Source organism: Neofelis nebulosa, chromosome 3 (assembly GCF_028018385.1).
Source record: "Neofelis nebulosa isolate mNeoNeb1 chromosome 3, mNeoNeb1.pri, whole genome shotgun sequence".
Taxonomy (NCBI): Eukaryota; Metazoa; Chordata; class Mammalia; order Carnivora; family Felidae; genus Neofelis; species Neofelis nebulosa.
Window position 1 is genome coordinate 173,233,737 of NC_080784.1, and position 27,146 is coordinate 173,260,882.

The window sequence follows — 27,146 nt, forward strand, 5'->3', positions numbered from 1 at the left end:
TGGCAAAGACTCAAAGTATTTGATTGATGGACGACCGGGTTGCTTTATATTCATAGCTCTACCCAGAGCCATTCACTGTGCTTGTAGCAGGATTGTCTTGGGTCCCAAAGGCGCCAGATTATCTCTTGCATGTATTCAGGAAGTAGACCGGAAAGGTGGTGCTAACGCAGTGTTCTGGAGTATTTTGGAACTCCTTCCCTATAAACCCAGAGCTGGTCACAGAAGATGCTTCCTTCTAATCTTTGCTGCTCCATCAAGGCCTTGGTGGAACTTTGTCTAATTGTCACTTCCACGGAAGACATTTTGCCGCAGTCCCAGTATCATCGCAGGAGGCTGGACTTTCCCTCTGACTTTGGCCAACTAAGTGGTGTAGGCCCTGCTTTCTGCCTACATCTGACAGCAGTGGCTTCTGGTTGCCAACCAGAGAAAGAGGCTATCATTGTCATTCAACAGGAGGATAGTTTTCTGAAGTGGCTGTGTGACCTTTTCAGAAAATCCCCACGGAAAAGGGAAGTATCCTAATGGTAAACAAGAGGAAAACAGAAAGAATTCAGTAGCCAAAATCATTTCTGGAATGGCACTCTGCACCCAGTGATTCTGACCCAGATCTTAAGGTAGAGGAGAATTAATAGGATCGCACCATCACAGAATTCACAAAGAACCTCTAGAGGTCACATTCAGTCCACCCCCTTGCTGTAAGTACGAACAAAATACATTCATTAAAGGGCTGTACTTCAAACATTTTAGGAAAGAAAATTCTGTATCTTTTTCCACTAAGGATCCCAAAAATATTTTATGGGTAATAAGCCCTTTGAAGAAGTAATAGAACCTATGACCTGAAAGCTCATTTCATAGCTGAGGAAACTGAAGCAGAGCCAGTACTGAAACATTGTCCCTTGATTCCCAGTTTGGAAACTTCCTTCAATCCCTCATCAAGTATTCCTTGAGTGCCTACTGTGAGGACCTCTACTCAGACCTGGACAACACAGCTCAACAAGATAGTTTCTACATCCCAAGGAGGGGACTGCCAATCTAATAAGAACAGAAATATTTGCATTTAATTAACCATAACTAAATGTCACAATTGTTAAAATAAAGACACGTTCAAATGCATCTTGAAGTCTTACCAGGGGTCTTTTTTTGTTTAAAAAAAAGTGGGTGCTAATATTTATAACACATTGCTCAAGTTTCTACTTTCCAAACCTTGTGTCCATTAAGAAACATATTCACTTAGGCTCGCATTAATGACAATTGTGTAAATCCCTGCATTTTATTTTAAAAACAGAACACATATGTTCCCACCTCAAATTTGCAGTGTCATGCTGTTATTTTTCCAAAGAGTTCAAAGGAGTTGAGCTGAGGTCCATTTACATTTCTACTACCTACAACCTTGGAAACATGGCCACTGTGCTAAAGAGAATGGAATCAGGGGCGCCTGGGTGGCTCAGATGGATAAGACACTGACTCTCCATTTCAGCTCAGGTCATGATTTCACGGTTCGTGAGTTTGAGTCCTGCATCAGGCCCTGCACTGACAGCACGGAGCCTACTTGGGATTCTCTCTCTCCTTCTTTCTCTGCCCCTCCCCTGCTCACATTCTCTCTCTCTCAAAATAAATAAACTTAAAAAAAAAAAAACCTATAATAAAAATAAATAAATAAATATATATATATATATGTATAAATGGAATCAGCTGCTAAAAAAAATCTTACTACTTGTCCAGATTTGTTGTAAAAAAACCACAATGAAATACTTAATATGAATGGAGGAATAATATGGGTCACTATCTCATGGGCTGGTTGTCATTGCCAAAGTAATGGGTTGAGGTTAGAATGTGATTTCATCTGAGCAATACTGTGTCAATTAGGCCCCGAAAGAAAGATATTGGTAGACTATATTGGTACTTACCATTCTAGAAAGAAAAAGTTTACTTGTCTTACCAAAGTTAAGAAAGGAGATACTGCCAAGAAGAGAGCTTTCTGAATAGTAAACCATAAGAGAGAAAATGCTGCTAGGGACAGATAGGTACGTGTATGAATTTCACTAACTCCACCATTGGTATTTTATATGACTCTTCATTCAAGAATTGAACTTGAAAAAAAAAAAAAGAATTGAACTTGAAGGTGTGGGTCAGTGATGCATTGTAGTAAACATCCACTTAGGTTCTGAAATTCAATCTCCTTCCACTCCCCTATTAATGCAGTCAGTAATGACCTGGTTTCAACTGTCTGCCCCATAGCTGGATTCTGTGGAGCATCTGTTCTAGTCAATTTGTGAGATGGCCCACTCTCCTACCTGCAGATCTCCAACTCTCCCCACAAATCCCTATTTTGATTGATGGCAACATGAAGCTAGAAACCTTGGAAGTTGTTGCTTCCTGTCTCCCTCTCACTGCCATCCACTCCCTTCTTCCTTACCACATTTAATAGGTCATCAGATTCTTTCAGTTCCATTTACTCAACAAATCAGCAGGGTCAACGGCAGTCAAAACACTCTGGCTGTTTTAAGCAGAAAGGGATTTAATATATGCAATTAAGTGCTTACACAATTGTTGGAAGAGTAGGCACTCAGCTGGACCTTGAGGTAGGACTTCCACAGGAACACTGCAGAACTGACCTGCCAGGGAAACTACTGCATGTGCCACAATCAGGAAGGTGGGGAATCAGAAGACCACCACTGACACTGTTGAGTTCAGGGACACACCAATTTTGTTGCAATGTGGGATCAGAAAGCTACCACTGCCATGTTTGCAACAGAGCCATGCTATGTCTGCTAGTTCCATACCAGCAAAAATAGTGCCTGTATCCTGTGCTGTGTGCTCTAGCTACAAAGCTAGAATGGCACCCTGGGATGTTGCCACAAGAACACTTCACATGTTTATGACTGTGCTTGCTGTGAATTGGCCTCTTCCTCACTTCCACCTTTCAAATCTTGCACAAATGGATCTGTTTGTCAGACCTCACATTCCATTTGGAACTTTAACTGCAAAGGAGTCTGGGAAATACAACTTTAGTTTCCTAGCCTCTCAGTACAGGAAGGCATATACTGGAAAGAGAGTGAAATGAGATAATCCACCATATACACCACATCCAATATCTCTTGAACAACCATTGCCCTACGGACCTTGTCATCTCCTACCTGAACTATTGCAATTTTCTCATTACTAGTCTCTCTGTTTTCAAGTTGTCCCCCCTTCAATCCATCCTCTGTGGACATGGTGATCATGTCCATTTCCTGCTCAAAATCTTGTCACTCATAATAAAGGCCATTTTCCTGTTGAGTCTCTCTCTCTCTCTCTCTCTCTCTTTTTTAAAGATTTGCTTTTTTAAGTAATCTTTGCATTCAAATGGGACTTGAGCTCACAACCCTGAGATCAAGAGTCCCATGCTCCACTGACTGAGCCAGCCAGGTGCCCCTCCTTTCATGTCTCTTAGCCATCTGGCCCCAACCCTCCTTGCCAGCTGTAACTCCTGCCACCTCACTGCACCTCCAGGCTTCTGTCACACCAGATGCTAAATGTTTTCACCACCCCTCCCCTGTCTTACCGTTGTTCATGAAGTTCCCCTTCATTTTCTTATTTTTAATTCAAATGTTACCATGTCTAGGAAGTTGCCCTTACTCTCCTCCTCCACACACAGAAATAATGGGTTCTTCCTGGTATTTTGCATACACCTCTATTGCCCTCCTCCCTTTGTATTTCATATAGTTATATACATATCTCTCTTTCCAGTGCAAGGGAGTGGACCATGTTTTTATTCGTCTATGTGTCTCAGGTGCATGACTCTTGGTAGATGCTCAGTAAATACTCGTTGAACAAGTCTAAGTGAGACTGCCACTAACTCCCTGGGCTCACACATGGTAAGGCCATCAGCTGGTGGCCTTACCTGTTGCTATGAAATATTAGTTCCTTGAAGATAAGGACCATATCTCATTTATTATTCTATATTTAGCTGGACACACAGAACCTGACACATAGTAGATACTTGATAAATATTTGTTAGATAAAACAATGGATGGATGGTTGGATGAATAATTGTAACAGAATACTGATATGGGGCTGTTTCCAGCACCCCATTTGCAGTAACATATGGATCTTCCAAACACTTCTAATGAGGTGAGCACTGATGAGGGGTATTAAGCCTCTGAACAGTCAAGTTGTTTGCCCACAGTCACAAAGTAAGTGGCAGAAACAGGATTCAGACTCAGGCATCAGGTTCCAGACCGTGTTCTTTTATTTATTTATTTATTTATTTATTTATTTATTTATTTATTTAGCACAAGAGCAGAGGAGGGTCAGAGAAAGAGGGAGAAAGAGAATCTCCAGCAGTCTCCACACTGTCAGCACAGAGCCTGATGTGGGACTTGATCTCACAAACTGTGAGATCATAACCTGAGCCAAAATCAAGAGTCAGACACTTAATTGATTGAGCCACACAGGCACCCTCAGACTGTGTTCTTTCTTTTTTTTTAATTTTGCCTGACACGATGCTCGACCTCAAGAAACCATGAGATCATGACCTGAGTTGAAGTCAGATGCTTACCTGACTGAACCACCCAGGCGCACTCCCAGACTGTGTTCTTAATTACATGCTTATACTGGTGATGGGTGGATGAATGGATGGATATATAGGGGTATTCCAAGCAGAGAAACAATAGAAACAGAGGGAAGAATATTCATTTTATTTTTATGTGGCTTTTACGGTCAGTAAATTTAGCCACACCTGCAATTAATTCTGTCCCATAAAATACTCATCCCCTACAGTATATGTCAAATTAAAACTTTATATATACATATATATGTATATATATGTGTATATATATAATTACAGTTATATATAGTGCATATATAACTATATAACTACATATATATATACACATTTATTTTTTTAAGTAGGCTCCATGCCCAATGTGGGGCTTGAACTCACAATCCTGACATCAAGAATTGCACGCTCTACCAACTAAGGCAGCCAGGCGTCCCTAATCATGTTTTTGAAAACTTCCTTGCATCCACTCTCTAATATGACCCTAAATCTCAGATTCTAGATGAGTTAAACCCTACCTCTTTTGACATACATCCACTTCTAAATATTGATGATAACCTTCAAATGTATATTCACATTACCCATTCATTCAAGAAACGCTTCTTGAGTGCCTACCTTGTGCCAGGCGCTGTCTTTAGGCTGGGACTACCACTACCAGAATGCACGCATATAGAATATGATCATCATAGACATATATAGAATCTTTTGCGAGGCCATAGAATGTAATGGTGAGAGTCACAGGCTCTGCCGCTGTCTTGTGGTGGGATTTCAGCAGGATCTCATACCTGTTTTGTGGGTTGGTCTCTTCATCTACGAAGTGGGCCTAACAACCGTCTTTATGTCATGGAGTCCTTGTGAGGATTAAATAGTTAATACATGGAAAGTGCTGGCAAATACGCTTGTAAGCACTTACTAACTGTTAGTAATTTTATGTTGACAATCTTTTCTGCTAAGTTATTGCTGAATGACTGAGCTTCTTGTGGGAGGCTGTTTCCCATGATAAAATAAAAAGAAGTCTAAAGGTCTCTGGTGGGGAATACGTCTTAAAGGGATATAAAGGAATTAACAGCATCTGTTGCCATAACAAAATCATGTCTTGGTCTCGAGTGGGCCTTTAAGGGCCTATAATTTACATCAGTGTTCCTTCCATCACAGCGGGCAGGTGGGGGCGGGGAAAACCTTCCTTCTAAGCAGGCGGCCCGCTCTGGCAGAGCTATTTGTGCAGGAAGGACGAAGGTCAAGGGGCTCCTTGTATTGAAGGTCTTTCTCAAAATGAAGGATTTGGCTTCCAAGATTAATGTGTGGAGTGAACCCCTGCTATACTTAATTCCCTTTTTTGTGAACTCAGTACATTTTTAAAATTCAGTTAGGGGCCCTCCCGTAGTGTGGCATGGAAACCACGAAGCCAGATGCTCTTCTGACCGAGTTCTCAGTGGCCCTCTCTCATCCTTTGACCTACAAGCTGACGACTGTGTTCTATACTTAGTGGCTAGGCCAAATCATTTGCATTGAAGAGTGCCCAGGATCCAGTGTGGATTTGATATAAAAATCAAAGAAAAGACTCAACAGTCTTCTGTGAGGTAGCCAGTGGCCACCACACGAGGCAAGGAGAGGGTAAGGAGACTGCAGGCATGAGAGATCTCTCCGGGTCGACTTGCATGTTCTGGATCAAAAGAGGGTTTATTTTCTGAATAATTTCTGTTGGGTAAACTATCAGCAGCCCATAGAAAGTTTGGGTTCAGGTTGGTGACTTTATCCCATCTGGCAATAATTTTCCTGTTTCAGGTAAAATTAGGGAAAATGAAGGAAACAGAAAGTAAAACCATTGAGAAGATATTACCCTTTTTCATACTGTAAGAGGGTACCTAGAAGGTCAGCTCTTACAAGAAAGAGATAACAGAAGCTTCTCTCTCCCAAAAAGTCAATTCCTTACTATGACCTCACAATGGTCCCAAGGAATTGCTTTGTGAAGAAATAATAATAATAGCAATAACAGCAAAGACTTAAACAGCAATCACTACATGCTTATTCTAAGCTCTTTGCATTTATTTATTCCATGCATTATTTAGGCCTCACCTGTACTGTGTTAGTACAGTCTTCAGTCTTTAAGAAACACATATTGAGCGGCGCCTGGATAGCTCAGTTGGTTAAGTGTCCGACTCTTGATTTTGACTCAGGTCATGATCTCACAGTTTGTGAGATTGAACCCCGCCTCGGGCTTTGTGGCTCACAGCCTGCTAGGGAGCCTGCTAGGGATTCTCTCTCTCTCTCTCTCTCTCCCACTCGCTTGCCCTCTCTCTCAAAATAAATAAATAAACATAAAACAAAAGAAACACATATTGGAAACTGAAGAGTGTTGTTCAGCCCTGTGCTTTTATGTGTATGATCTCATGTAATCCTCAAGATGGCCCTATAGTTAGGTATTGCCATCAGCAGCAACCTGAGGCTTAGGGACACAAGTAACTTGCCCAGGAGCACATAACTGCCAGGACACAAACTTTGATCTCACAGACTTCAAGCCCAACCTGTTCATGTTGCTGCCCTTCGGTGTCTCACAGAATTGGAGTCTGTAGGGTCAGCATATTTCACTTTCATAGGGCACAGATCTTTGATGGGATTCATTATGGGTTTCCATGCCTCCAAAATGGGAAGTGTCCAGGACCTCTGGTTAGAATCTCCTGGCCCTCTCCCCATAACTGTGAGCTAAAACCGTCTTCTGGAACTTCTTGATTCTGCTCCCTAACTGGGTATAAGAATAATTTAATCAGAATTCTAGTGGTAGGGAATAGTAAAAAGCAGTAAAAGTCCTAACTCTGCTACTTGCTAGTAGCTTGAAACAACTCTTAAGAACCTCAGTTTCCTGGGGCGCCTGGGTGGCTCAGTCGGTTGGGCATCTGATTTCGGCTGAGGTCATGATCTTGTAGTTGGTGAGTTCGAGCCCCACGTGAGGCTCTGTGCTGAAAAGTTCAGAGCCTGGAGCCTGCTTCAGATTCTGTGTGTGTGTGTGTGTGTGTGTGTGTGTCTGCCCTTCCCCTGCCCGGTCTCTGTCTCTGTCTCTCTCTCTCTCTCTCTCTCTCAAAAATAAACATTAAAAAAAGAAAAAAAGACCCCCAGTTTCCTAATCTGAGCAATAGGGCAATACAAATGATTTGTACTTTACTCATACTAATCTCATGCGGTTGTGACAGTCAAAGATGGTAATGCATCACTGGAGGGGCAATGGGGATGAGTGGCTATTATTACACCTTCGGTTTGCCTCTGTTGACGAGGATGTCTTGGAATAGTGTTATTTGATCTAAGATTTAAATATGGGAAGGAAGATTCTTTGTGAGCTGTGAAGTAGTTTTTTGGGGGTACAAAAGGAAATGCCATTTTTTGAGTACCCTCCATGTGCCAGGAATTGTGCTGAGATTTCATTTCTCACTTAACTCTCAAAGAAATCTGGAGAGGTAGGTGCTGTTATTTTATAAATGAAGATACCGTGAAGCTCAGAGCAGTTAAGCAATTTGCCTAGCATCACATAGCTGAGATAAAACTGGGATTCGAACTCACAGCTGTGAGATACCCAACTCTATGCTGTTTGTGCTCACTCTAGCACACTGCCTTATAGGCAGAAGGCAAAGAAGGAAGCAGAAAGCAAAGCACAGGGGTCTGCAAACTTAAAATGCCTTAAGATCATGGGATTTTCCTGAGAATTAAAATAATAATAATAATAACAAGAAGAAGAAGAATAACAGGCATCAAGGCTCAGCCACAAAGAAGAAATGATGAGAAAGCTGATATTTCTTTTGTTATGGCCTGCTGCTTAAAAAGTTAGTTTATTTTCACATATTCCTGGGGAGGACAGTGCAAAGGAGTTAGGAACAAATATTATAACCGTTTAATGGGTGGCACTGGGCAAAACTGAGAAAGAAGCAGAAGTGCCTGGCTACATTTTAGAGAAAGTAATGGACTCAGACCTCCATAAGGACTTGCTTCCAGGGACTTGTGCCTCCTCAAGAGCCATCTTCTCTGATCCCAGCCCCAGTTCACCTGGAGTCCGTGATCTCTACACTTGCATACTCACTGGTATTCTTCCTGGTCTTAATCCCCAGGCTTTGGCCCAGTGTTTCCTATGGAAAATCCTGTTTTCAGGTGGAAAAATCAGTAAGCCTGAGAATATCCTCTCTTGAATCCTTTAACTCAAAGCATCCCTAACAGTGAAAGGTTCTTGAGACCACATTCCAGATACTTCTGGAAAAGAAAAGAAAAAATCCAGGCTAATGTAGAGCTGGAGTTTTTATATTATATTAAGGTTTTGGAGCCCTTGTTCATGCCTGGCCGCATCAACCCTTAGATACGGTAAGAGAACCCTGGAGTAGTCTCACTGCCTGCTGTTGATAGTTCATTCTCACCTGTATTGACAGGGAATAAACCTAAACCCAGAAAATGTTAAAAAAATTTGTTAATGTTTATTTATTTTTGAGAGAGAGAGAAAGAAGAGAGAGAAAGCGGGGGAAGGGCAGACAGCGATGGGGGAGACACAGAATCCGAAGCAGGCTCCAGGCTCTGAGCTGTCAGCACAGAGCCCGATGCAGGGCTTGAACCACAAACTGTGAGATCATGGCCTGAGCCGAAGTCAGATGCTTAACCAACTGAGCCACACAGGTTCCCCTATGACCCAGAAAATGTTTAATTGATCGGAGTTAAATCTTACCCCATAGGGAAGATAAAAATCCCAAAGGGATCTAAAATGTTTCAGAATTCTTTGCTGGTTTTTGGAATCATTTTTCCTAAAGGCGGCAAATGCTGCTTTCAGATTTAACTAGAACTGGGAACGAGTCCCTGCCTCATTAGGCAGTGAAACCTGGAACTAATTGACCTGAGTGTCTTCATCTGCAAAATGGGGATAAAGTAGCTCACAGGATTGATTTGTAAGATCAGATAAGATGAAGTGGGTGAAAGTGTTTGGTAAAGTACAAAGGGCCTCATGAATGTAAAAGGGATTGTGATTTCTTTCTTTCAAGGTGAAGCTAAGTGGAGGAAAAAGGGTGTCCTGTTGGCACTGATCACATTTTTTAGCCTCCAGTAATCCCCTTTTAATATTTATGAGGAGTGTAAAAATTATTTCCCCCTATTTCACACTGTTTTTCAAATAGCAAAGACTATTATTTGGCCAGCAGCAGCTTCTAACTGAATAGGGTAAGTAACTTTCCCAGGGTCAGACAGCAAATCAAGGGCCTAAATTCAAATTAGAATGAAGCACACATCTAGGGTTGATTGCTGGTCCTGAGTTTTCTACTAGTGAACTTCACAGAATGCACAGGCCAATTTATCTCCATGTGTTTTGTCAATCTTGCAACTTTTAAGTGAGATGAAAATCAGTTGGACACTCCTTTACAGGAACTTTACTTTCCAATGTATGCAAGACTGTCTACAATGTAAACTGTGAGCAAAAATCTCGTCACTGGAATCTTCCAGAAGCTGGGAGAAGTTTAAAAAAAACCCTGCTCATGGCCCTACAGGTAGCAAATAGCAGGGCTGCGTCTAGAGCCAACTTCTAACTCTGATTATGCCCTTGAAAAAATCCATAGTACAAAAACTACTACCAGTACTACTGCTAATAGCTGCTAAATATGTGCCAGGCACTGTTCTAAGCTCTTCTATGTATTAACTCATTTAACCAGCAAAAAAACCCTCCTTTTTTTGGACTAGTCTTTCACTAAAATAGCCCAATGACAAACAGTCCTTTTTTTTTTTTTTTTTTCTCAGTTGGTGACACTGCAACCCGAAATCACAACTCCGTTTTAGGTTCCTGGTGGTGCCTGCTTCCTCTTCTAGTTTGTTTAGTCACAGAATTCGATTCCTGTTGGCCGGTTACGCGCCTACAAACAGGCTTAGCGCTCTATTGAAATGCGTGAGGCTCCTTAACTCTTGTATAAACAGGTAATGCGAAGGGGTGGGGCACAGATTGCGGGTTTCTTTGGGATGGGGATGAGGTGGGGGTTAGAGCCAACTCCCCAGAGATCAGGCAAGGTTAAGGGAGGGCTTGGCTGCTGTTTTTAAATGCAGTGTTTTTTGTTCCCTTTCTAGAAACCAGCTGTAACTTTAGGTCAGAGCGCATTAAAATGAGCCACTTCTGAACGAGCAGCGCCCAGGCCCCAGGCCCTGCTGCGAAGGCCCCGGCAAAGGTCAGGGTTTCGTCCGCGTGACGTTCCTTCCTGCGCGCGTCCAAGCGGTGCTGTGCCTCAGGTAAGGACACTCTGGGAGGTCCCCCCCTTCCTTTAGGCCCGCCGCGGGGCTCGCTGTGATCCTACCTGGTTAAACGACTTTTTGTACCAGGGGGAAGAACGGGGGTGGGGTGGTACTGTTCGGCTCGTGATTCAGCAGCAGGTTCCTTATTCCTCAAACATGGTTCTGCTTGATTTCTCTGAACAACCCGAAGGGGGCCAGACGTCTGAGGACACATGTCCTCAGGTGGAGCAGGTGCCACTTGTGGGGCCGTTTCTGGGTGTCTGACTTGGATGTGACTTTTTGAGCGCGGGGAGAAATCTGTCTGGTGGAGTCCCCAAATCTCTCCCATCCAGGCAGTTTTTTTTTTTTTTTTTTTTTTTAACCTTCAGCAAAGGTATCTGCGCTCCTAAAACAACAGGAATGTTGCACTGGCCTTTAGCCAGCGGTGGCTCAGCGAGCAGGATAAAATTTCAGTGCAGATTTACGGGAAGTTGCCGGTGTCGGGAGTAAAAATCTGGTTTGGTGAGTTTAAGGGAAGGGAGTAGACGAGAGACAACCTTGCTACTGTGAGGCGAATGGCCTCGGCTGGGGGAGGGCTGCGGGAGGAGGGAGGAGGGAACAGGGAAGAGCTCGGAGAGCAGACACGGAGCGCTCCCCGTGCGCAGCGCCGGACGCAGCCGGGCTCTCGGGGCCACTCGTCTCCCCCGGGTGCGGACCCGGCGCCGCTCGGCCAGTGGAATCGCCGCGCTTTCAAGTTCTCTCGCTCCCGCCAGGAATTTAGCCCCCGAGAGCTGCCTTGTGGTTATCGCTCCTGCTTCCCACTTTGGAATGTGCAGTTTGGGACAGTGAGAAGCCGGGGCTTAGGGAGTTGTCTTCGTTGAGAGTTTCTCTCCGCAGGTTTCCAAGGTTAAGAAATTCTGACAAACTGGAATTCCCAGAGTCTGGGAGTTGAGCCTAAAACGATCTGTTGCTTTAAGCGGCGCAGTGGGGAGTAGCTGGACACTCCTTATTTTGGTTTTACATTAAAAAGAGGGAGGCCGAGAAGATGTTGTAGGTTACTTCCTAGCTGTGTAAATTGCTACCGGGCTGTGAATGGTGTTAATTTCTGAAGTGGGCGACTCCAAATACATAACAAAGGTAAGGTGGTTTTTTGGCAATCCTTCTAACTACCTTCCCTTAATCTTACATTTGGGTCCCAATTTTGAATTTTTTTTCCCTTTTTCTTCTCTCTTCAGCCCTGATCTCTCTCATTGTACCACTCTCCCTTCAACCCTGGTATATTTAGTGGGAAAGAAACGGTTTGTAAAAAGATTTTAAAAGTGCTAGCTTCAGGAAAAGCAGAAAATCCTATATAGCCCCATCATGTTTCCTCTGATGGAACCTTTGATGAAGACTTTTTCATACAAGAAACGTTTTTTTTTTTTTTTTCATCCTTGAAAACACACTATTGGGCCATCCAGTGGCACAGGTGACTTTTAGAATCTGATTAACTTGCGATTGAGGAAATATTCATGACAGGCATCTATCTCATTGAAGTGTTAAGGTTGGGGGGCGGGGATGGGGGGAATGCCTTCCTGCAGTAGTTTACCTCCAAAGGTAGCACTGAGTGGAGGCTTAGTTGTTTAAAGTTACAAATTCATTCTGCGTAAAAGTGTAGGGCTGATGAATTATGACAGCCGACAAATCACCAGTCACCGGATATTTAGGAAATCAGTTAGAATAAATGACGTGGAATTTTGCAAATAAATGATTCATTTTTTAATTAGTTAAGAGTCCATCCACTCTTGGATACTGTCCCAAGGCATTTGAGGATGTGGCTTCTTTCCTGAGGCTTATCAAAATGATAGAAAGATAGTGTCTTCAAGGTACTTACAGGCCATACTGGTTTGTACGGAAAAATCAAGCAATTTCTTTCTGGTGGCATCCGAATGACTCACTCCGTTGTCTTTAGCAGGAATGCAGATTAGAAATGTTTCTTTCAAAGTTCTTTAAAAGTTTTAATGCTGGAGTCACACACATTTTTCAGGGGAGAGAAAGCAAAGGGTTGGCCACACAAACATGAAGAAGTTGCCGCAGTTTTAAGCACAACTGCACTTAGATCAAGAGTGTTTGAGAACTGCAGGTGCCGATTCTGAAAGGTGAAAGGTTGTCAGTGGCGTAAAACACAATCTCTAGACAAGGCAGTGAGATAGCACTTTGTAGGAATTTGTGTTGCCATTAATTTAAACAATAATCTTTGTCAGACTGATGATCTGAAATCTTAGAGGGAAACAAAACCAACTCAGTCTGAAAGGGAAACAGGTGGAGGAAAAGAAAGAAATGGGGGTTTTTGTATCCTTTCTTGCCTACCTTATCCTTCATTCACCCTGTTCTGATAACACATACCGTTGGCCTCTTTGTCTTAATAACTGCGTACCGAGAGAATGAGGAATCAGAAATTTCACAAAAGTCTAGCTTCATTATTAATGTTCAGTATTTGTTAAATGAAGAAATAACCTGACAAAAACAAAGCGTAGCTAGCCTACCTGTCATACTTCTTTACCTGACGAGGCTACTCTTAAATTCATCTGTTCGAGGGTCTTTTTGAACGTATGCTGAAAATAATCAAATTTTGAGGATATTTTGGCTTCCTCTTGGTTACTGAGTTTTCTGAAGCTTGTAGGATTGAAAATCTGGCACCGTCATTATATTCCAATCTCTATAGTTTTAATAGTCAACATATTTGTTTTTGATTCCCAACTGCGCTTGCTGCTCTAGGTTAAATTTTGAAAGGATTCCACCCAAAACAGTTGGTGACACTGAAGATAGACTCGAGATAGAAAGCAACAAAACTGTGCTTCTGGACACATGTCCTAGATACTTGCTGTAACTAATGTTTAAGACTACTCACATTTTTTTCACCTCACATGATAAGAACATTTAGATTAGACTGTTCTCTTTGGTTTGTTAGTAATGGAACTTGCTCTAGGTAATCTAAACAAAGATTAGAAGGTTAAAGTAGAAGAAATTATTATTATTATTTTTTTTACAAAATACCTTTGCTTTCCAAATCCTACTCTTGATCTGAAGATTAAAAGTAAATCATGTCCCAAATGATTGAGTTTTGGCTGCTATAGGAAAGTATTTGCTTGTTTCAGATAGGATTCTGCCTCTGCATTTCTAGTGTCTTCTGATTGTTTAGGAATAGGCAGAGGAATAGATGTAGGGGTGCTGGTAGGAGGACAGAGATCTTATAATTGGACTGGGGTTCAAGTGAAATTGTGATCAGGTTTTCCCAGAGGATGCATAATTCTAGGAAAAAACTCACTCTGAAGAGGGCTTAAGTCTGGGATTCATTAGATTTAGGAAAAGGATATATTTCGCCTGAATCTAGAATTTGTGTGCTAAACATTAAAGTTACGATGAAGATATGAATGCAGCTTAAAAAATGGTTGTTAGGAGGGGCGCCTGGGTGGCTCAGTCGGTAAAGTGTCCGACTTCAGCTCCGGTCATGATCTCACAGTCTGTGGGTTCCAGCCCTACGTCAGGCTCTGTGCTGACAGCTGAGAGCCTGGACCCTCCTTGGGTTTCCGTGTTTCCCTCTCTCTCTGCCCCTCCCCTGCTCATGCTCTATCTCTCAAAAATAAATAAACATTAAAAAAATTAAAAAAAAAAAAGTGGTTGTCAGGGGTTCCTGGATGCCTCAGTAGGTTAAGTGTCTGACACTTGATTTTGGCTCAGGTCATGATCCCAGGGTCATGGGATTGAGCCCCATGTCGGCACTGAGCGTGGAGCCTGCTTGGGATTCTCTCTCCCTCCCTTTGTCCCCCTCCCCCATGCACTCTCTTTCTCTCTCTAAAGTAAAAATACATAAATAAATAATAAAAAAAAGTGGTTGTCAGAATAATTCCAAGTTAAAAGTTATATTGGGACGTTTCAACCACTGGCCTGATGAAGACATGTATTTCACCTCTTAGGCGCAGTTTCTGTGTCTTATGATGGTGTCGATTTTCTGGTTTAGTGTTGTAAGAGCTATGTGTTAGTCCAGACAACCACCCGCTCAGAGTAATGGCTTCAAAGAACAACTGAAAAAGGATTTTCAAGAAGGGCAACGCAGGAATGACTTGGGTTATGAGGTGGGAGGCCTTTAGATCCTCCAGAAAAGAACTGCCATGGAAATGGTAATAAGTAATTGTTCAGCTGGATCCTCAGGTTGTGGGAAACATCTCAGGTTAGAGGGATTTAGGGGGAAATGGCACCCTGCCACTTTTTGTGTGTGGTCTGAATCGTCTTGTCAGTAAAACTCTCCTCAAGTGGTCTGCACTTGATTTCTGATGGTTTCTGCTTCTCTTGTAGTTGCCTCTTCCTCTATTCTGTCAGCATCTGCATGGGGAAGAGGGGAAGGACAAGATGTTCTCCCCTTGAAGTCAGTGTGCCTCTTCTTTTCAGAAACTTTGTACATTTTGCCCTGGAAAAGGTGAGGGAGGAATTTTCCAGTAGAAGGAGAAAGATGTCTGGTGGAGGAAATGGCCAAGAAACAGGTGAGTTCCAATACTGTTAGTAACGTAGAACTCACCAGAAAGCTCACATGGAGGTTTATCAATGCCCTCAAACTATTGCAGGGGAACTGGCAACTGTAGGGATTTGAGGCTCATCCCCACCCCCTTTTGTAATTCAAATGTTCCTTGCACACTGCAATAGATGCCTAGTTTGAAAGGGTTCAAGATATCATCCCTGGGTAGGACCATAAGTCAACTGATTACAAAAGGAAGACTCTCAACTGTGTTCCACTCTTCCTCTACTTTCTGTGGTGGTTTAAGACTCCTGATTTCTTAGCCTCCTGAAAGAAAAAAAATCACAGTTCAGTTGATGGAACTTATGTGTATAATATGAGCATTCTGTTTTGTTGTTGTGAATATCCCGTTGTTGTCGTCAGAGGAACTTAATTTATGTAAAATGATTTGTAGGTATGTTTAGACATATGTGTACAGTTTATATGTTTGTAAAATACAAAACATTAGGTAAACTGACACTCACTATTCCAGAAATGATTGTAGTCTATAGTTGCTCTCTTGGTAAACTCTGTCATGTTGTAAGAGTGGAGTCGTTTTAGAAATCAAAAGTACAATCTCTACCTTTCTGAAGGCTATTTAAGAAAGATGACATCAGGAGAAGGCAAAGTGCTAGTGTAATCCTGAAAACCCTTTGTGATTTGGGGAAAATGTCAATCCTTTGGCCTCAGCAGATTCCTGGTAGTGCAATATATATATATTTTTTATTTATGAGTCACAGCCATTCACATCAATCAAGAAAATAAGCTCCAAGTCTCCTCAAATCATGATATTTGTCTTTGGGGATACTGTAGTTTTGTGGTTCTTAGGAACATGGTGGCCCAGTGCCCAGATCATGGGAGGTGCTCGGTGGGTATTCGTTGAGTGAAAGAAGAGTTTCTGATTTTTTAGCCTCCGGATCGTGCTTTGCTTTCACTAATAGTCAATTTTGCTCATATTCCTTGAGTTTCCACCATGCGGGGAGAAAGACAATTTGATCCCAGAAGCTATGGATAATCCACAGGTGGGTGAGCAAGAGTTAACTCCATGTGCCAATGGGCAGTGGGTGGGGAACAATGAATGTGGTGCATTGTGCACTGAAACAGGAACAGGATGCCTCTACCTGACCAAGGAAATGCCAACCTGTGAGAATTATAATAAAAATATTTACCTTTCAGAGCACTGAGACCTGGCTCAATCATTTTTGTGACGCATTTCACATCATGCCAAAAGAAAAAAAAAAAAGTAATAAAACAAAGGAGATTTTTTTTTTTTTCCAGGTGCTACTTACTTCTCTTAGATCAGTTGATTGCCATCCTGAAAATGTATATTTGGGCCTTTCAAGATCAAGTCAAATATTCATGTTTCTGAAAGTAGGGATCCATGTCAATGGCGATAACAGCACCGCGAGTTTTGAAAAGACAGCTTAACTAATATTTGTTGTCATTTATTTTTAAAAATAATAACATGGTCCTCAAAGCCCTTGCCAAGATTAGGCCCATCTTCTCAGTAGCCTTCCCAAGACAAAGTTGCCTTTGTGTAACTGGAACTGGGAGGATTTGGTGGCACAGAAAACTCAATGGGGCACTGCAACTTATTATTAACAGAAAATTCAGTGGCCTGGTGTGCGTGTGCGTGTGCGTGTTTATCAGCTGATATCTCTGATCTGTTTCTCCATGCAGATGATCTCACTGTTTTAGACTTCCCAGGCGAGCATGTAGTGCGCGGGAATTTAGTGCGCGGGAGTTTAGTTAGATTATAGAAGGGAAAAGCTGCAGCATGCTGGTGCAGAGCGGAGCTCGCCTCTGTGGGTGGACTAGTTTGTTCTCAGGGTAGTCAGCAAGATTTTGGTCACACGTGGAGAGAAAGAAAAGGTGGTTAGCCAGAGTGAAAATGACAGTTTGGGGGAAAGGAATGACTACTGTGCCTAATTCAACCTTCTTGGCAGAGTGGCTAAAAGCATGGACTGCCTTGGTTCAAATCCTGGCTGTGCCACTTATGAACTGGGGGACGTTAGGGAGGTTACCTAAAAAAAACCACAAAAAACACAAAACAAAACTGTCCATGATTCAACATCCCCAACTGTTGTTGTTATAGGATTACTCTACAGGGTTGTTATAAGGATTAAATAAATTAATAAAGGATTAAATAAATTAATTACTGTATGAGCAGAGGTTAGAACAGCGCCGGGCGCACGGTCAATATACTATGGTCCGTAGTCAAAGTGATATGTACATGTGTCATGTTTGGGTGCATTTGTGTTTGAATTCTTATCTCATGACCCTACTCCATGTAAGAGTTTTCTTTCATGACCTCTTGCTGGTTGGATCCAGGATTCTCTTCCTAACCTCACTGTTTGGCTTTGATCAAGTGACCATTGCCATTGTAGATAGGCACTTTTTGGCTAAGTTTCTTTTGGTTTTTGTGTCTTAGTTGTATGGAGAAAATGTTACTTAGAATCACCAAGGTACACTTTTTTTTTTTCCCTTCTCTCTTTTGGTAAGCTATAAGATGTTGATTAGGAACAAAAGGGATAATACTGTTATATCTGTTGGTGAGAGACTGCCGAGTGAGTGCCCTGCTGAAAACCGAATATAGGTTCTTAGAGATGGCTAATGCAAAATAGGAATATTCTGTGTAAAAAAAAAAACAAAAAACCTGAAGTACATCGAACTTAAATAATTCCTGTTGCAACTTTTGTTGGTTAGTCTTAATTCATTATAATCATAATATATACTCTGGGACTTTCTTAGAACTGCCATAATGCCTTATCTGCCTTACAAGGCATTTTATATCATTTCTTACTTTTGTGCATTCACTATTTTCTCTACCAAACCCAAATTAAGTTCCTTGGAGATAGGATTTGTGTCTGAATAATGTCTGTATACCTCAATGTCTCTAGTTTATAGTTGAGAGCCCAATAAATAAGAATTTCTTTGCCCAGATATATTACCATCTAAAATAATGGCATTTCTGCATTCCATGGGTATGTATTATACATTTTTTTTAAGGTAAGCTCTAGGCCCAGTGTGGGGCTTGAACTCACGACCCTGAGATCAAGAGTTGCATGGTCTACCAACTGAGCTAGTAAGACACCCCTGAATTATACACATTTATTTGAGTAACTTCTTTTTTTTTCCCCACAAATTTACCAAAAATTGTTACATAGAGGAAATATGGTGGAGCTGTAGTAAACTCAGGCAGGACTGAGCAAGAACAGAAGCCCCATCCACAGCCCAGCCTCCTTTTTTTTTTTTTTTTTTTTTTTTAAGTTTTTAAATTTATTTTGAGAGAGAGAGAGAGAGAGACAGAATCCCAGGCAGGCTCCATGCTGTTAGCGCAGAGCCCCACACGGGGCTCGAACCCACAAACCCTGAGATCATGACCTGAGCTGAGATCAAAAGTGACACTGAAGCGACTGAGCCACCCAAGTGCCCCTCACAGCCCAGCCTCTGAAAGCATGGCAGGATGGGAGAGGCCAGGGGTAGGCAGGGGGTGAAGTTTTACAGTGCATTGTTTAAAGTTTATACCTCTTTTTTCCCTCTTGCTCTTTAATTAACATCCTTTAAAAAGCTCAGACTTGTTACTAGGTAACTCTGAAAAAGGGGAAAAAATGCATTTTCTTAAAATTAGGAGGAATTTATTAATCATCGTTAGGAAAAAGCACATTTTCCCCAAATTAGAGAAAGTGAACAAAGAGATCCGAAAGAGGAAATAATGTCGGGTGAACACACATCTGTGAACCACAAAGGTATGGTTTTGTCAGTGGGCTGGTGCTATACTCTTGGCTAAGGAAAAGTGGTGAGGAAGGAGGACAGATGATCCCCAAGTGTTGAGAGATTGCCTCTAGTGAAAATCCTATTTGCAGAGCAAAGGGAATCCAGTGACAAGTAAACTCTTCCCACTTGGTGCAAACAATAGTTTGGCTCAGGGACCTCCTTTGCTCTTTGCCCTTCATTGTGGGTTCCGGGATCTACTTCAAGTTATATGTAGATTTGCCAGTGAGTAAACAGAAACTACCAGCTCAGATGGTACTAATGAGCCCTGGGATTTGTGCCTTACATTTGCATTTGCTCTGCCTGCATAGACAGCAAGCACTCTCAGTGCGGACACCAAGCCTGGGAAGGCAGGGATCTTGGAATATTTTCCCAGCACCCTTCCCAGAGTGGAACCTAGGGGTCATTCCCCTAGTAATTTGTCATGGGTCTTGCCCTTTTCTTTCTTTCTTTCTTTCTTTCTTTCTTTCTTTCTTTCTTTGAGAGAGAGAGAGCGCGTGAGTGAGTGGAGGAGGGGCAGAGAGAGAGAGAGGTAGACACAGAATCCAAACCAAGCTCCAGGCTCTGAGCTGTCAGACGCAGGCCTTGAACCCATGAACCATGAAATCGACCTGAGCTGAAGTTGGACGCTTAACCAACTGAGCCACCCAGGCATCCCTCGATTGAACCTTTTTCCACTGACTAGAACTAGTCAGTGAACTAGTCATTGGAACTGCAGAATCTGCTTTTCTGTTCTCCTTGTTTTCACCTTTGCCCTCACCCATACACTGTTCTTGACACATTGCCTAGAAGGATTATTTTAAAATAGAAGTCAGATCATGTCAGTCTCCTGCTGAGATGTCCCTGTCCATCTCACTTAAAAGCCAGTGAGGCACTATACCTCTTTACCTCTGTAATTTCATCTCCTATCACTCTTCCTTACTCTGTTTTAGTCACAGTTTCATGCCTCAGGGCCTTTGCACTGGCTGCTCCCTCTCCCTGAACCATTTTCCCCAAATATCTGCATGACTCACTTTTTCACCTTCTTCAGCTCTTTGTTCTTCCTCCTTTTATCTAAAAAAGCACTTCCTCCTTCCTGTTGGCACTATCTCCGCACCCTGCTCTATTTTTTTATTTGGTACTTTTTAGTTCATTGTCTCTTCCCCACTACAGTGTCTGTTTCATTTATTGATGTATCCCAAGTACCTTAGAGTGGAGTCTGCCACAGAGTAGGTGCTCAGTAAATATTTGTTGAATGAATGAATAAAACACACAGGCTTATACACAGCACAAGTATGACAGCAAGTGTAGTATAACTTGATACAACCATGAATACATCTTTCTGAATAAACATGAATTTTCTCCCAGATTTCCTCTGTGAAGCTGCCATATTTTCTCTGGTTTCACTCTTTTCTGTGTCACCAGGAGCATTTGATGGAGGCTGATGACTAAGTAAAGAGCAAGGCAAGGCTGAGTGTGGGGATGGCGCAATCATTTCACCATTTCCAAATCAAAGCCTCGTCTTTGGCAATCTTTTTGATTTCCATCTAATTCTTACAGCCCTGTTTTGAACCAGTCTTGTGAATTGCATGCCCTACAGATAATTACACTTGTCTAACTCATGTTGCTATGCTGTTTATTGCTTTTTCTATTGTCATTTAATTATAATGAATGATTGTTCTGAAAGTAACTGTCAAGTTTGTTGTTTTTTAACTGTCTCTTTTGACCTTTGAAATGTTGCCAAATGCCAAATGCCGCTACAGGATTCCATCTAGATTTTTCTTGGTTGCGGAGCTTGCAAAGGTACTTTGCCTTGACATGGCCTGCAACAAGAGTGGTAGTGTCATTGTTTGCGTCTTTGATATTTCCCCAGAACCTTTGCACAAAACCTCGGTCTTGCCTTTTACTGAGTGGCATAACAACTCTCTGACCTGTTGTACTTGTTTGCGGGCCCCAGCTTCACTGTCTCCTTTTGCACGGTGACCTTGGTTTGGCAAAACTGCATTTCTTGGTCCTTGGTGGTACAGCTCCCTCTGTGTGTCCTCATGCCTTTTTTAGAGCTATACTTGGACCGGAAAGAGCTTATCCCATGGCTGATAGAATCCTGTGGCTACTAGGCTTGGAAACCTTAGAACTGGCCCTTGAAGGTGAGTACACCCTCCAGCAAGGTTCTTCGCATTAAAGAAACAAAACAAAACAATAGTATATAAATTCTGCTGAAGGTACGTGAAGATCCTGGATTTAGTTGCTTTTGACTGGTGTTGATCCTGGCTTGTGGCTGAGTTAGAATTATTTGGATTTTTTTCACTTCCAAGTTGATTTGGAAGCACTCATCACAATTGATAGTGACTGGACAATTTGTTGAGCGATTGCAAAAAACTAAATACACCTAATAAACAGCTAATAATTAATAGTACTTTCTGAAAGTCATTTTTTATTTACTATATGTACTGAATGGGACATTAAAAATGAACAGCACATAAATGTTACATTAGACTTATCTTAACAATGGCCTACGTAGACAGAGCTGCTGGTCATTATTTATGAGTTAGAAAAATTTATCAAAATATAGACCCAGTAAGTAGGTACACTTGAAAAAAAAGATGAATATGAATTAAACTGGTTTAAACCAGGCAATTTTTCTTTTCTTTTCTTTTCTTTTCTTTTCTTTTCTTTTCTTTTCTTTTCTTTTCTCTTCTTTTCTTTTCTTTTCTTTCTTTCTTTCTTTCTTTAATATAATTTATTGTCAAGTTGGCTAACATACAGTGTATACAGTGTGCTTGTGGTTTTGGGGTAGATTCCCGTGATTCATCACTTACATACAACACCCAGTGCTCATCCCAACAAGTGCCCTCCCTCCTCAATGCCCATCACCCATTTTCTGCTCTCCCCTGCTCCCCACCCCCCCATCAACCCTCAGTTTGTTCTCTGTATTTAAGAATCTCTTAATCGTTTGCCTCCCTCCCTCTCTGTTTGTAAACTAATTTTTCCCCTTCCCTTCCCCCATGGAAAGACCAATTTTTCTTATGTAGACACAGACTCAGCTATTATTTATTGAGTAGCTGCTATGTGCCAGATACAGGGTATCAGGTATGCTGTGGAGAATAATAGTCCTCTGCCCCTTACGGCTTTCTTTGGGCATGGAGATGGGATTCAGTACTCTGAAGGAATTACCAGGAACTATAAAGATGATAGGTGGGATTCTCCTAGCCAGGTGGTTCAAAAGAAGGCTCCTCCGGGGACGTGGATGCTGGAAGGCTTCTGACGGACAGGAAGATCCTTGCTGGATGGAGTAGCGTTTATGAAAGTCCTAAGGTTGCTTCAGAAAGCTTGGCATGTCGGGGTCATAAAGAAGGCCGATGTTGCTGCAGTGGTGCAGTGAAGGGCAGGGGATCGTGAGGTAGTTTGGGGGTTACTGAGACCTGGAGTATGTAGGCCCTTCAAGACCATGGGAGAAGAGTTTGCGCTTTGTTACTCTTGAGCCCAGTGGGAAGCCATGAAAGACAATTTGCTAGTTAAAAGATAACTGGCAGCTGGGAGAAGACTGGATTGAAGGGAGGCAAGAAAGGTTGGCCCTCGAGGTGGAGGGAAGCGGGTTGACTGCCTGCGATTCTTCTGTGCCTGTTCCTGCCCTTTCGAAGTCTGTGTTTGGCAGTGGCAGGAGTTCACCAACTGGTGGAAATAGCAGTATTTGGTGATGGCCTGGATGTAGGGGTGAGGGAAGGAATGAGGATTCTGGCGTGAATTCCCAGTCGATGAGGAGACTGAGGGAGAGCAGGTTTGAGGGGGGCAGAGAGAATCAAGCATTCTGGTTTGGGCATGTTTACTGAGACGCCTGTTAAACCCGCCCAGGGAGATGTTGAAAGTTTCCCTTTGTATCGGATGCCGCCAGCAAAGCAGGAGGCACCTCTTCTAGGCAACTATTTTGCATTTTACTAGTTCTCTCCTTCTCACTATGGCCAGATTTGCAGATACAGGTTAGGTGTATGACCTGTATTTATATATTACAAATGACAGAATATTATTTTGCAGATACAGGTTAGGTGTATGACCTTTATTTATATATTACAAATGACAAAATAATATTCTAACACTGAGTATCTATTGTGTATGGAAAACTGGTGGAGGGATGGGTTAACATTAAAAAATCTAGGGGTGCCTGGCTGGCTGGTTGGTAGAGCCAACAAATCTTGGGTTGTGAGTTCGAGCCCCATGTTGAGTATAGAGATTACTTAAAAAAAATCTTTAAAAAACATTAAAAAATCTTAAGTATAGTTTCAGCTATCAAAAATCTTCTAATTCAAATTAATCCTATATGTATTTGATATTTCAATATTGAATATACGTTTGACATTTGCTTTATATATTTAACATTATATGTCAATATATAATAAATATAAATGCCGATATAATTGAATATGACATACTTAATATAGAAAAGATATTTAATGTGCATTATGTACTAGTCTATATTTAATAACATTTAATATTGAAAGCTAAGTGTAAATCGTGCATGAACAAAGAGTTCATCCCATATTATAGAAGATAAAAATATTGCAGGATGTAACTGGATTTCCTTGTGAGTTACAACCATTTAGGGGCATGCAAATTCATGCTCTAAATGTCAACATATAAAAATGGGTCCATTAAAAAAATGGATCCTCTCTCTCTCTCAAAAATGAAATAAAAACGTTTAAAAAAGGGGGGTGGCGCGCCTGGGTGGCTCAGTTGGTTAAGGGTCCGACTGCAGCTCAGGTCACAATCTCACGGTTCGTGGGTTTGAGCCCCACATCGGGCTCTGTGCTGACAGCTCAGAGCCTGGAGCCTGCTTCAGGTTCTGTGTCTCCTGTTCTCTTTGCCCCTCCCCTGCTCATGCTCTGTCTCTGTCTCTTTGTCTCTCTGTCTCTCTCAAAAATAAAATAAAAACATTAAAAACAATTTTTTTAATGGATCCATTTAGAACATGCAAATATTATTTCTTGTCTTTCTCTACCTAACTTTCCGAAGGGTCCTCTGTACTTCTGCTTATTATGTGAGTGGAAACTGGAAGCCAATACAGACACACTTTATTCATTTTTAAAGTTTATTTCTTTATTTTGAGAGAGAGAGAGGGAGGGAGAAAGTGAGTGGAGGAGGGGCGGGGGGGGGTGGAGAGAGAATCCCAAGCAGGCTCCACGCTGTCCATGCAGATCCTTACATGGGCCTTGATCCTGTGAAATGTGAGGTCATGACCTGAGCTGAAACCAAGAGTTGGACACTTAACCTACTGAGCCACCCAGTTACCCCAGACACACTTGAACGTATATTGTGAAAGGCTGATTTGTATCTAGCAAACCCGAGTTTTGAATTTGTAGAGCGAGCACTCGGAGTATGATTACAAATAAGGCATACGGCTTTTGGAGCTTAGAGGAATGGAAGCTTTATCTGTTTTAGTTCCACCGCTGCAAGCCCTCCTCCCCCACCAGTGGTTTCTCTAGAAAGAAAAAAAAAAAAAAAAAGACTGAGTGTATATTTTTAAATTTGTAGGAATAGAATGCTATTTAAAAATACTGGAAGACTTCCGTCTAAAATTAATGTTTTAAAAAAACATGTTTTAAAAAACTGTTTTAGAAAAGTAATGTTTTCAAAAGTCATCAACTATTAGGGGTGTGGGTGGAGGTGGGAGAAGAGGTTACAATGGACAGTGTTTTGTAATCATGGCGTAGAAACTGTCAACGGCTGCAGCCTTGCATTCTGGTGTGTCAACAGCCGTGGAGCCCCTGAGGCGTAATCAAATTTATTATTGCTTAATTGGGCCAAGTGGTGTGGTTTGGATTTGTGCATAAGATGGGTCACTTACCAAAAGGATATGTAGTGCCTGAAGGTTTCACATTCATTTAAATTGTGTTTTTGATAAGAAAGTTACCCTGGTGAGGAGCTGCTATAATGTGTACCCTCAATAATCACAAAGAGTAAGAGGGAGGAGGCGCCTGGGTGGCTCAGTTGGTTGAGTGTCCGACTTCGGCTCAGGTCATGATCTTACAGTCTGTGAGTTCGAGCCCGGCATCAGGCTGTGTGCTGACAGCTCAGAGCCTGGAGACTGCTTCAGATTCTGTGTCTCCCTCTCTCTCTGCCCCTCGCCTGCTCATGCTCTGTCTCTCTGTCTCAAAAATAAATAAAAACATTAAAAAAAAAAATTAAAAAAAAAGTAAGAGGGAGGCTTGTGTTTGAGTAATTGCTGAACTATTTGGAATTGAAAGTTAAAAACAGAAAGTAATAGTGGCTAATAATGGCTGACATTGAATGAGCACTTACTGTATGCCAGGCATGACCTCATTTGATTAACGGAACTACCCCTAAGAAGTAGATCCTACTATTATTATTATCTTCATTTGGCAAAGGTGAAAATGAGGCACTGATGGGTCAAGCAACTTGCTTGGTAAGTAGTGGTCAGGATCCAGATTCTTGTAAAGCTTCGTAAACGAGGTCAGGTTTGGGAAAATCCCTGCACTAGGACCCAGTCTTTTTATCAAGATCTGCCACTGACTTAGCAGATAAGTGACCTTGGATATGGCACTTCACCTTACTGGCTTTCCATTTCCTTGCCTTTAAGACTGGATAGATAACATTAACAACTTAGGCAACAACAGATGTTGGCGAGGATGCAGAGAAAGAGCATCTCTTTTGCATTGTTGGTGGCAATGCAAGCTGGTGCAGCCACTCTGGAAAACAGTGTGGCGTTTCCTCAAAAAATTAAAAATAGAACTAAAAATAGAACTACCCTACAACCCAGCAATTGCACTACTAGGTATTTATCCAAGGGATACAGGTGTGCTCCCCCATGTTTATAGCAGTACAATCAACAATAGCCAAAGTATGGAAAGAGCCCAGATGTCTATAGATGGATGAATGGATAAAGAAAATGTGGTATATATATTATACATATATATATATATATATATATATATGTATAATATATATATATACATAATATATATATTATTATATATATTTAATTATATATATATTTATATATATATATAATATAATGTGGTATATATATATAATATATATATAATATATATATATAATACGTATATATATATACGTATTCACAATGGAGTATTACTCGGCAATCAAAAGAATGAAATCTTGCCATTTGCAACTACGTGGATGGAACTAGAGGGTATTATGCTAAGCAAAATTAGTCAGAGAAAGACAAATATCATATGACTTCACTCATATGAGGACCTTAAGATACAAAACAGATGAACATAAAGGAAGGGAAGCAAAAATAATATAAAAACAGGGAGGGGGACAAAAACATAAGAGATTCTTAAATATGGAGAACAGAGGGTTGAAATTAAATACAATTTTTAAAAAACTGGATAGAAAGGAGGGAGGATTCGGGACTAGACATGCTTTGCACACCCCAAATTTCTCTAAGTCCTTTTACTTTCACAGTTCAAATGTAAGAGGTTTCTCCTAGGATATCTAAAGGGAAGATCAGGGTGATAGGAGTAAATGGAGGGGAAGGGGGATGAATTACAAGGGCAGTTACTTTGGCATTGAATCATAGGAAGAAAACTAGGTTTTCTAGGTTGGATGGCTTGTCCATATCTTGCAAAGTTCTTACAGACTTGATTCTTGATTGCTATCCCATTTGGGATAGATAATATTGTGGGCATATAGGGTGATTCTAGACCAGTGCTTCTCTTCTGGGGAGGATTGTCCTCCCAGGGGACTTTTGGCAGTGTCTGGAGATATTATTGGGTTGCCACAGTCTGGGAGGGATGGGGTGCTATTGGCATCTACGGGCAGAGGCCAGGGATGGGGCTAAACAACCTGCAGTGCACTGGACAGCCTCTCACAACAAAGAATTATCTGTCCCCAAATGTCAGTGGTGCCCAGGTTGAGAAACCCTATTGTAGACTAGTCTTTGCTCTCCACAACCTCTGCAGTCCTATACAACTTGAGCAAATAGTGTTTCTTCCTTTAGTTTTTAACACCCATCTCTTTGCTGAAGATTCAGGGTCAGAGAACGAGTTTGGGCGACAAGGTCAGGACAAAGTTGAACTGAACTCAGTTCTTTAAAAAAATTTTTTAATCTTAAGTTTATTTATTTTGAGA

General features: G+C 41.6%; 1 protein-coding gene across 3 annotated transcripts in view; it reads left to right on the forward strand.

The window, feature by feature from the left end:
- Positions 1–10,335: 10,335 nt before the first annotated feature.
- RBM47 (RNA binding motif protein 47) overlaps positions 10,336–27,146 on the forward strand; it is a 160,361-nt gene continuing 143,550 nt past the window's right edge. Inside the window, exons 1-2 of one of the 3 annotated variants that reach the window (XM_058722776.1) lie at positions 10,336–10,465; positions 10,613–10,771. The gene's annotated coding sequence lies outside the window, so the exon portion shown is untranslated. Of the gene's footprint in view, positions 10,466–10,612; positions 10,772–11,142; positions 11,276–11,335; positions 11,891–27,146 lie in introns of those variants that run through there. The other 2 variants (XM_058722777.1, XM_058722778.1) reach the window with 2 other exon arrangements.